Source organism: Zingiber officinale, chromosome 8B (genome assembly GCF_018446385.1).
Source record: "Zingiber officinale cultivar Zhangliang chromosome 8B, Zo_v1.1, whole genome shotgun sequence".
Taxonomy (NCBI): Eukaryota; Viridiplantae; Streptophyta; class Magnoliopsida; order Zingiberales; family Zingiberaceae; genus Zingiber; species Zingiber officinale.
This window is the reverse complement of record NC_056001.1, coordinates 91,821,512-91,830,585: the sequence shown is the minus strand read 5'-3', so window position 1 is coordinate 91,830,585 and position 9,074 is coordinate 91,821,512.

Below are 9,074 nucleotides of genomic sequence, written 5' to 3'. Positions count from 1 at the left end.
TAAGGTAGCGGATCTACCTTTTTACAATATAAATTAATTGAACAAATTACATTTAACAAATAAATGTAGATATTGACCAATGTGATTCCTTTATTTCAAAAATAAATGTTTACAAAAGCTAGACTTTTAGTATACACTCTAATAATCTCCCACTTATACTAAAAGACTAAGCTGCCATATCTGTTGCCATATATCTGATTCTCATCCCCTCCACATGCCGATCAAAAGCTTTCTCCAGAAGAGCCTTAGTGAAAGGATCTGCCAGGTTATCCACTGATGCAATCTTGGTGACGACAACTTCTCCTCGCTTGACAATGTCTCGTATCAGGTGGTACTTGCGCTCTATATGTTTACTTGCCTTATGGGCTCATGGTTCCTTCGAGTTTGAAACTGCACCGCTATTATCACAATATATTTTGATGATTTTGGGCAAACCAGGAATCACATTTAAGTCCATTAGAAAGTTCCTGAGTCATACAGCTTCTTTGGCTGCCTCAGAGGCTGCATAATACTCAGCTTCCATGGTTGAGTCCGATACACATTTTTGCTTAACACTCCTCCATGCAATGTCTCCACCTCCTAGAGTAAACACATAGCCTGATGTAGACTTACTATTGTCCCTATCTGATTGGAAGTCTGAATCCTTGTAACCCACAGGGAGAAAATCATCTGCCTGGTAAACTAGCATATAGTCTCTAGTCATTCTCAGGTACTTTAATATATGCTTTACCGTAGTCCAATGTCCTTGTCTAGGGTTACTCTGATATTTGCTAACCATGCCCACGGTAAAACAGATATCAGGTCTCGTACACAACATTGCATACATAAGGCTTCCTACAGCAGAGGCATAAGGAACTGCCTTCATATCCTCTATCTCCTTTGATGTCTTCGGAGACATCTCTTTAGATAAAGTTACTCCATGCCTAAAAGGTAAGAAACCTTTCTTGGAGTTCTGCATGCTAAAACGAGTAAGGATCGTATCTATATATGAAGCTTAAGATAGGCACAACATTCTTTTCTTGCAATCCCTTATGACTTTGATCCCAAGAATATGTGCACATTCTCCTAAGTCCTTCATATCAAATTGTTTGGATAACCATACCCTTACGTCCTATAATACCTTGACATTGTTGCCAATTAACAAAATATCATCTACGTATAGTACAAGAAATACCACCACGTTTCCGTTACACTTCTTGTATACACAAGACTCATCCGGACACTGAATAAATCCATATGACTAGATTACTTCATTAAACCAGATGTTCCAAGACCTTGAAGCTTGCTTCAGTCCATAAATGGACCGATTGAGCTTGCACACTAGATGCTCTTTGCCCTTTTCAATGAACCCTTCTGGTTGCTTCATATGGATGTTTTCTTCAAGACTTCCGTTAAGGAAAGTTGTCTTGACATCCATTTGCCAAATCTCATAATCCATATGAGTGGCAATGGATAAGAGTATCTTGATAGACTTAAGCATAGCTACCGGCGAAAAAGTCTCCTCATAATTGATTCCCTCTTTCTGAGTTTACCCTTTCGCAACAAGCCTTGCTTTGAAGGTTTCTACCTTCTCATCTGTCCCTCTTTTCCTTTTGTAGATTCACTTGCATCCAATGGCTTTTATACCATCAGGTGGTTCTACAAGCTCCTAGACCTTATTATATTACATAGACTCTATTTCAGAATTCATTGCCTTTGGCCAAGATACTACATCTATATCTTGGAGTGCTTCATCATATGTCCGGGGATCAGGTTCATGTTTACCCGGGATTAAGTTTGAAGACTCTCCCAAAAACATGAATCTCTCAGGCTGCCTTACAACCCTCCCACTACGACGAGGCACCGTCTGTGGTTGTGTATCATGTGTGACACATGTTGCAGTCTCTTGTGGTACTTCATCTTGTACTGTTGGTACTGAAGTAGACGTGTCCTCTCTAAGTTCTTCTAGAACAATTTTGCTACTGGGCTTGTGATCCATTATATAGTCTTCTTCTAAAAATTGGGCATTGGTGCTAACAATGACCTTCTGGTCTTTAGGACTATAAAATAAGCCACCTTTCGTTCCTTTGGGATAACCCACAAACACACGAACTTCTGTACGAGATTCTAACTTATCAGCATCTAGTTTTAGCACATGTGCTGGACTACCCCAAATCCGAATATGTCTTAGATTAGGCTTTCGCCCATTCCATAATTCTGTGGGAGTAGAAGACACTGATTTAGAAGGTACTAAGTTCAGAATGTGCGCTGTCGTTTCTAGAGCGTATCCCCAAAACGAATTTGGTAATTCTGAATAACTCATCATCGATCTAACCATCTCCATAAGAGTCCTATTCCTTCGTTCTGCCACACCATTCTGTTGAGGTGTACCAGGTGCGGACAATTGGGATTGAATCCCAGCCTCTGATAAGTAATTCCTAAACTCTCCTAAGAGATATTCGCCACCACGATCAGACCGTAGTGTCTTGATACTTTTACCTAGACGTTTATCCACATCAGCCTTGTACTTTTTAAACTTATCAAAGCACTCAAACTTGCGGCGCATCAGGTAAATGTATCCATATCTTGAATAATCGTCTATAAAAGAGACAAAATATTCAAAACCACCTCTAGCCTGGATAGACATAGGACCACACAAATCAGAATGAACCAATTCTAACGCTTCTTTGGCTCTATACCCCTTGGCCTTAAAAGGCCTCTTGGTCATTTTACCTTCCAAGCAAGATTCACAAGTTGGAAATTTTTCCAACTCTAATGAACCCAAGAGTCCATCTTCTATAAGCCTTTGAATCCTACTTAAGTTAATATGACCAAGCCTTAGATGCCAAAGATACGCTTGGTTCATCTCCAAAGGTTCTTTTCTTTTATTGGAATTAGAAGATGCGTTATTAATTTCCATTTATTGCTTTGTGGGAGAAATTGGATTCAAAGTATATAAATTGTCAACCAATGCACCAGAACAGATAATAACCCTATTTCTCTTTATAACTGCATTGTTATTAAAGGAAACAGAATATCCATCCAAATACAGTTTAGAAACTGAAATTAAATTCTTTCTAAAACTGAGTACATAAAGACAATTTCTTAAAACCAAATTTCTATTCCTATCAAAAGATAAGCAGACGTCTCCCACTGCAACAGCCTCCACCTTAGTAGCATTCCCCATGTAGACGGTAATCTCTCCTTCAAATAGTCGTCGGGTTTCCTGGAACCCCTGCAAAAAATTACAGACATGATCAGTGACTCCCGTATCTACACACCAAGTGCTGGTAGATAACACCGCTAAACATGTTTCAACTACTAGAGCATGAGATATACCTCTATTGTTCTGATTTCTATGAGGACAGTCCGCCTTCCAATGTCCTGACTGCTTCCAGATGAAGCACTTGTCCTTCGGCTTCTTCATTCTTGCTTTTTGTCCCTGAGCTTTATTCACTCTCTTTGCTGAAAAGACATGTTTCTTCTTCTTCTTGCCTTTCGGCTTAGAAGTAGAACCATTTTCAGCATAGTGAATCTGAGAACTTTGACGAAATATGCCTTCTGCTGCCTATAGTTTTGTCAGAAGTTCCGCCAACATATACTCTCTTTTGTTCATGTTATAGTTCAGGCGGAACTATTCAAAACTTCTGGGTAGCGTTTGGAGAATTATATCGACTTGGGTTTCCCCATCGATTTCTCCTCCAAGAACTTGTATTTTGTTCAGATAGGCCATCATTTTGAGGATATGATCCCTTACGGGTGTTTCCTCAAACATGGTGGCTGTCATTAATTTTCTCATTGCCTCTTGCCTAGCAGTCCGACTCTCGTGCCCAAAGAGTTCTTTGAGATTGTTCATTATATCATAAGCTGTTGGTAAATCTTGATGCTGATGTTGCAATACATTTGACATTGATGCCAAAATATAACACCGCGCCATCTCATCAGCTTTTACCCATTTCTTATGATACTCAATCTCCTCTGGGGTAGAGTCACCGTCAGGTGCATCAGGGCAAGCCTCAGTCAGTACAAACTTATAGCTTTCAGCAGTAAGAACAATGTCCAAGTTTCTTTTCCAATCAATATAGTTTGAACCAGTAAGTTTGTTCTCTTTCAGTATAATGGCTAGTGGGTTGAAAGTCATCCTAAGAATCACAAAAATAAACTTTGGTCAAGACTCTAAATTTAGAATAATATTGATTCCTCAAACAATACTATTTTAAATTAACCAACACCTCAAATCACCGTGAATTTTGCATGCCACGATAGTGTGGACGTATACAAAATCAAACATTTGTAAGAGGAGGTTTTACCCATTAATTTTATTCTTGTCAACCTAACTTTATGACAAATAAAATTAATAGTTGGTTTTTCTTTTGTCACACAAATAATAGCAGTGACTCCGATGGGGAGTATACTATTAGACGTGCCTAAGTGTATACCATTACTTGACACTAAGTCCATTAATAAGATTGTGCCCCTTCCGATGGGGAAGATCACACGCTCTTAATTAATTTCCTATAGTCATCCAAAATGGAAGTTTGATCTAGTAATCCGCAAACAAACTCATCCGATATGGAGGAAGGCACTCAGAGCCAATGCGTAAGTTTTTTGCATCACTTACAAACCAGTAATGGAGATCGTGGAATTTATTAAAATAAATCCCTCTCCCACTTAGTTATTTAAAGTGAGGAATTTTAAATTATCCTAGCATACATCACATGCATACACACACATCACAGTAAATAAAAGCAATAAATATGGAAATTATTTTTCAACTATTATGGCCTTTTTCTGTTACTGTCCTCCATGTGCTCCAACCCTAGTTGCTGCCATCTTTAGCCACCGCCATCGAGTCGAGTTGTCACATTCATCTTGCTTCTTATTCAGCTGCGCCTCTGGTGCTTCAAAAGTACCACGTCTCGTAAGAATCTGATCCGCGACAAAAAATAGAATTTTACATATATCGATCATATATTCCACGAGGGAATGTACATGTAATCTAGATCGAAAATAAAATTCTAAAATCCTAGGGCTAATACAACTCCTACTGTATTAGTCACATACAATCATGAACACACAAAATATTACCCTTGACATGTCCAAGGTGTAACGACCACCCTTCTTATCTGTACTACTACTCTCTAAGGGTGACTGTTACTTAACTACTAACTCTACCTAACCGGTATGATCGAAACCACAAGGAGTCTCTACCGAAAAATTTTGGCAGCATCTCCCCTGTACCGGTGACCATAAACTGAGGTACATATATAGTATACATCAGCCACAGGTGGTTGGGACATATAACAAACTCTCACGCAGTTAAATAAGTGTCAAACACCAAAAATACATACCTACTAAACTGAGTTCATTTTAGCATGCAATCTAAAACAAAAATAATCTCAAATGACATGGATCTTAAAGTACAACTTCCAATGTTTATTAATCACTAAAATGCGGAAACTTAAAAACATCCCAAGTCTCTCCCATAGTCCTGGCATCACACATCATCGAACACCTCCTTGTCGCCTTCCTTTGCTATAGCTTTTCCTTTGCTCTATCTGTAGTAAGAGGAAAATGCAACTATAAGCAAAATTGCTTAGTAAGCGTTATCTAACTCACAAAACTCAAATATGCACGTAAATATACTGAAATCCAAGAACTGAAAGCTCTAAAGAAAATACTACTCATGCTCATCTAATAGCAAAAGAACAATGCATACTGGAATACTAAACATGTAAAGCTAATTAGAATAACATGCTAGCATAAGGAAAACTAAAACTTGCTGAATTATAAACACTTTCTGAATCTTATTTCATTTGCTTAAAAACTTATTCTTTTATTTCACTTGTTTAAAACTTATACTTTAATACTTTTATACTTATGTGAAACTTATTTTACTTGTTCAAAAGCTTATACTTATAATACTTCAAAATAGTAATCAACTTCTATTGGGCCCAGGCAACTGTACTTGCTATGCGTGCATCCCTAACTAGACCCGAGGTAGCTAGTCCCGAATCTAGTAGGGTTTACAAGGTTATCTAAACCTAGGGACGACTATGGGAGCCCAACCCAAGGACAACTGAGAGTCCAGCATACTAGGTTATCTAAACCTAGGGATGACTATGGGAGCCCAACCCAAGGACAACTGAGAGTCCAGTACAATGCCAGTGATAAAAGTAAAATACTTATTATCTTTTAATACTTCTAATATATAATGTCTCGGCATTTTCTTTAGCACCTTGTGTGCCAAAATCCCTAAAGTCTTGACTTTGGAATCTACTTAAGATCTTGGCCTTTTTCTTTCTTTTCTTTATCTTTCTTATACTTGTTAATACCTCTAATAGGAGGATGTCTCATACAAAACTGCACTAAAATGCTTATTAACATTGCACTAAAATACTTAACAGAATTACATGGAAATACTTAATAAAGCTGTACTAAAATGCTTAACAGAATTACATGAAAATACTTAATAAAACTATACTGAAATGCTCAATAAAACTGCATATTATGCTAATCAAAATTCTGCATATTTAGCTAACAGAAATCTGCATACTGTGCTAACAAAACTGCACTATAAGCTTAAGGAAACTGCACTTGAATGTTAACTAAAAATCTGCATTACAAAGAGATCTAAACTGCACTATAAGCTCTATCAAATCCGCTCTAAGATTGGAGTTCTGCATATAATACTTATCAAAATCTGCAAGCAATACTTATAAAAATCTGCATACCATACAAGCTTAAACTAAATCTAAAACTTGTTGGAATTAAAACCTATATTGCATGCTTCGACTTAAATTAAAACTGGAATACTAAACATGTCTAACTCTGCCATACTAACCTACCCTATGACAAACTGGTCTAACAGTATGGTAACACGCCAATCGTTCCTCCTAAAGAGTTCCACGGGAAACCAAAACTTCGTGCATGAATTAGCTACTAAGGATCCAACATGAAACACCCCTAACAAAATATGTTCATTGCTGTTTACTGGCAACAAAAGGGTTTAAAACTGCATATTAACAGGAAAGAAAAGGAAACTGCACAGGCTTACTAAATCCGTAAAAGGTCCAAGGCTGCTATGAATTTTTGGGATGTTCTTGCCCCTTTTATTTATTATTTTTTCTCTAGCACAAATCTGAATACACAATATACTTCCAAGGCTGTTCATATCCCATGGATACACACGCTGGAACCAAGTAGTAAGGCTGATCGTGCCCCTCTCCTAGCACAATTCTACTTGCTGAAATTTTACAAACAAACCCATGTATCTTATTCAAAACTATACCTTCACATAATCACAGAAACCTTTAGGCATGTTACAACCGAAATGCAAAGGAAACCTACTACAGCAATCCCTAAAACATCAATCTTCATAGAAAATAAATTCGAAACAAGAAAACCATGAAACACTTGCTGCTCTTTAAACTTAAAGCTACCCTAATACTGTAAGAAAACAATGATACGCTTGCTGCTTTTAAATTTTATGCAAAGCTTCGGGAACAAGGAGAGGAACAAGGAATAAACCTTGGAGCTATCCTACTGCAGGTGAGTAGCAACTTACAGCGGTTTCTTGGACTCACAGCCGAAGAGAGGCAGCTAGGGCTTCGGGAAAAAATCAAGCTCTCGACCTCTCCTTGCGCCCACTTGCTCTTCTCGACGAGGGGATCATGAAGGTGTAGATGGCTCTCGGAGAACCCCCTCGACCGGCCGCCGGAGTGATGCCCTAAATCCCCATCGTTTCTGCCCGAGAGGAAAAAATGTCGTCGCACGTGTGAGGAGGAAGATGAGAAGGATTTCGGGTTCGGGGAAATTATCAAGCCCTAAGTTCCTTTATAACTCCGGTATTTCTGTTAGCTTGTTAAATAATTTTGCTATCTATTCTAAACAAAACCATCCGCTTGCACACTTGGCTAGATGCGTTTTGACCGAGTCAAAGGTTGCGGGTTCGTTTCCTCAACCGAACTTTTTATTCTCCTTTTATTTTCTATTTCCTAACTACTGCTTAATTATATTTCTTTCCCTATTTGATCAGCACGCCCGCTTGGGTTTCTTGGTCAGCCGGATTCACTTAAGGCTTGGCTCGGCCGGAGGTCTCAGGTTCGAATCTCAGCTAAATTTCTTTATTTTTTTGCAACTTCTTTCGTTTAGTAAAAATACCAAACGACCTCCAAAAATTACATAAAAATACTCTAAAAATTTCTAAAAATATCTAGAATATTTCTAAAGTATTTCTAAATATTTTTAACCACTATTAGAACTCCAAATGAGGAAATTTGGTTCGTTACATAAGGGTCCAATCACACACAACATCTATAAGCCATAATAGTTAGAGCCTACAACCAAAGAGTTAGCACATCCTACTATTAACCTGCCTAAATTATGTATGACATGTGCATAACCTATTTGAATTCTAAACACACAGAGGCAAACGCTAGCTCTAATACCAATTGTTGGTTAGTCTTAGGAAAACGTACCGGTTCCACTATACAAAAATTATGTACAAGTGTCGAACCTTTCCTTAAATAACCTATTGTGTTCTTTAGAAGTTAAATTAGAAATTACAGATGGAACTTAACATCATTGATTCCAAATTTAACTTATCTGTTCTTAATAGTTTAGATTTGAATCGTAAGCGGAACTTAACACTATTGATTCAAATCCACCTATGTTATTAATTCCATTAAATATTAATTTCTAAAATTAGCTTCCAAGACTGCATGGCGAGGCACATGGCCTTCTTGGATATGGGAGCAACCACCACCGCCTAGACAAAGCCTTTTAAGGAAAGCTAATATTTAATTTCCTTAAATAACTCTAGGTTAACCAAAAAAAACAATCGAATCACAAATTCAAAAAAGAAAAAAACACAAACTCGAAAAACTAATTCGAAAAACTAGATCTAATTAACTCTTGTATTTAGAATTCTTACAAAGAAAATAACTAGTATGATGCGGAAGAAAATTACTAGTTATACTTTCTCTTAGTAAGCTAATGACCTCGAGATCTTCTGACGTATTCCTCACCTCGCCATAGACGTCGTGTGGGTGACGATCCTCCAAGATGAACACCACCCAAAAGCTTCTTCCTCT